This window comes from Triticum aestivum, chromosome 6B, assembly GCF_018294505.1.
Source record: "Triticum aestivum cultivar Chinese Spring chromosome 6B, IWGSC CS RefSeq v2.1, whole genome shotgun sequence".
Lineage (NCBI taxonomy): Eukaryota > Viridiplantae > Streptophyta > Magnoliopsida > Poales > Poaceae > Triticum > Triticum aestivum.
The window spans coordinates 144506634-144510120 of record NC_057810.1 but is presented as its reverse complement, the minus strand read 5'-3'; positions in this window follow the sequence as shown (position 1 = coordinate 144510120).

Genomic DNA, 3487 nt, shown 5'->3' with positions numbered 1-3487 from the left:
CGAATCTCGGGCAAGTAACATACCGATGACAAAGGGAACAACGTATGTTGTTATGCGGTCTGACCGATAAAGATCTTCGTAGAATATGTAGGAGCCAATATGGGCATCCAGGTCCCGCTATTGGTTATTGACCAGAGACGTGTCTCGGTCATGTCTACATTGTTCTCGAACCCGTAGGGTCCGCACGCTTAAGGTTACGATGACAGTTATATTATGAGTTTATGCATTTTGATGTACCGAAGGTTGTTCGGAGTCCCGGATGTGATCACGGACATGACGAGGAGTCTCGAAATGGTCGAGACGTAAAGATTGATATATTGGAAGCCTATATTTGGATATCGGAAGTGTTCCGGGTGAAATCGGGATTTTACCGGAATACCGGGAGGGTTACCGGAACCCCCCGGGAGCTATTTGGGCCATAGTGGGCCTTAGTGGAAAAGAGAAGGGGCTGCCCTAGATGGGCTGCACGCCCCCCTTCCCCTAGTCCTATTAGGACTAGGAGAGGTGGCCGGCCCCCTCCTCCTCTTTTCCCCTCCGAGGAATCCTAGTTGGACTAGGATTGGAGGGGAATCCTACTCCCAGTGGGAGTAGGACTCTCCTGCGCCTCCCCCCTTGGCCGGCCAGCCTCCCCTCCTCTCCTCCTTTATATACGGAGGCAGGGGCACCTCTAAACACACAAGTTGACACAAGTTGATCCACGTGATCGATTTCTTAGCCGTGTGCGGTGCCCCCTGCCACCATATTCCTCGATAATACTGTAGCGGAGTTTAGGCGAAGCCCTGCTGCTGTAGTTCATCAAGATCGTCACCACGCCGTCGTGCTGACGAAACTCTTCCCCGACACTTTGCTGGATCGGAGTCCGGGGATCGTCATCGAGCTGAACGTGTGCTTGAACTCGGAGGTGCCGTAGTTTCGGTGCTTGATCGGTTGGATCGTGAAGACGTACGACTACTTCCTCTACGTCGTGTCATCGCTTCCGCAGTCGGTCTGCGTTGGGTACGTAGACAACACTCTCCTCTCGTTGCTATGCATCACATGATCCTGTGTGCGCGTAGGAAATTTTTTTGAAATTACTACGAAACCCAACAGATACTAGAGATCAAGCCCTAGCAAAACTAACCCGATTACATGATAAATCTCATCCAACCCATCACCGTCCAGCAACCCCACGGAGAAATTACTCACACCCGATGGTGAGCATCATGAACTTGGTGATGAAGAAGGGTTGGTGATGATGATGGCGACGAATCCCCCCCTCTTCGGAGCCCCGAACGGACTCTAGATCTAGCCTCCCGATGAAGAACAAGAGGTGGCGGCGGCTCCATATAGTAAAACGCGATGAAACTTCTTCTCTTATTTTTTTTCTTCAAAATTTGAATTTATAGGCTTGAGGTTAGGATCAGCGGAGCTACGTGGGCCCCACAAGGCACCAGGGCGCGCCTAGGGGGTGGCCGCACCCTGGTGGCTTGTGGGCCACTGGCGGTTCCCCTCTTGTGGGTCTTCGCTCCAGTATTTTTTATTTATTCCATAAAAAACTCCAAAAAGTTTCATCGAATTCCGAGAACTTTTATTTCTGCACAAAAACAACATCATGATAGTTCTGTTGAAAACCGCGTCTGTCCGCGTTAGTTTCATTCAAATCATGCAAATTAGAGTCCAAAACAAGAGCAAAAGTGTTTGGAAAAGTATATACGACGGAGACATATCAGGGCTTTGATTCTTGGAGAGATCGAGGCGAGCGAACGAAAAAGAAGGGCAGCGCGCGTGGCTTTGGTGAAGTGGCAACAACGCGGCGGGGTGATAGGTTAGTTCGAGTTAAGCGTCGACGATAAGGACCTGCGGCGGCGGCAAGGACCTACGACAAGGAAGGCGCGATAGCGGCAAGGACCTGCAATGCCACAAGGGAGGAAGTTAGGTCTAGGATTGGAACCTATCTGATACCATGTAGTTTGGCAACATAACTCACAATGTATTGATCGGGTGCATAGGCACGTATATATGATGTACAAGGGTAGCCACGTCCTCAACTATACATGGAATATGAGGTGGGCTTGACGCACAAGTAATATATGCAATTAGATATTCAACAAGGAGGATGAGCGTAGTTGTTGTTGGGGGCCTCGACGAGGAATGGGGTTAATTTATACTCCCTCCATTCGGAATTACTTGTCGTAGAAATGGATGTATCTAGATGTATTTTAGTTCTAGATACATCCATTTTCGAGACAAGTAATTCCGAATGAAGAGAGTAGGAGCGTAAGGCGATGAAGCGGTGGTGACATGAGTCTTCTGGAAAGAGAGAGACATCTAAGGAAAAATCTTGAGATGTGGGATAGAGATAAGAATGTTCATTTCTCGAATCATCGACCAACGATCCAGTCAACGACACGTGCAGACCACCCACCAAAAATCGCTAAACATACTGATCCTACGTACCCCTCCACATCCCCCAAATTGCACATGTTGACCATAGTTTAACCCAACAGGTGTTAAGAAAACTCCAAAAAACCACAAAAAGAAACCTAACGAAAAATGAGAATCAACATTCAAAACTCACCAGAAGAGATGAGAGTAACATTTTGAAGGGGAGCGAGTATGTATGGCTTATTGCGGGACCAAACAAGGTCTCGCTTGAAGCGTGTGCGACAATGGGCCGGCCCAGTAACCACATGCTAAGTCCCACTGATTTAATGCGTGCTTTTCCTTTTTACCTTTGTTTATATTTTGAAAAATACTATTCCCTCTGTTCCATAATTCTTGTCATCTTTTTCTTCAAATTTGAACTAAAATCACGACTAGAATTATGAAATGGAGGGAGTAATACATATATCATGAAAAACTAAAGTAGTTATTTTTTTAAGTGTGCACATTTCAAAAATTGCAAATACAATGTCAAAAAATGTTCGCTCAACTTAAAAGAATGTTCATACGTTTCAAAATGTACGTGGCAATTCTAAAAAGAAAATGGTATACAGAGTAAAAAAACCGTGTAATTAAATATATATTCCGTAACATTAAAAAGATGCATGTTACATGTGGAAAAATCTTCATGCATTTCCAGCAAACATTTTGAAAAATCCAATGTATAAAAATGTTCACATAGTTTAAAAATTGTTCTGTACCATACACAAAATTATTTCAATGTTTTTTTAGAAAATTATTACTTATTAGAAAAATGTTGAAAATAAGTATTCAATTTTTTAATCATGTATTGTATTTTTTAGATATACAAAAAATGTATAATATGTATTAAAAAAGTAGATGTCAAAACATATATTTGAACTCCTAAAGAACAATATTTAAACAATGTTAATCATGTATTTTAAAATTATTAAATGTACATAAAACTTCCTGGTGTGTACGAAAAAACTTTCAAATATTTTAAAAATATATATATATATATATATACATATATATATATTTATTTGTTTAGAAAAAGTAAGTAAATGAAAGAAAAAAATAAGGAAAAAACAGAAGAAAACTGGTG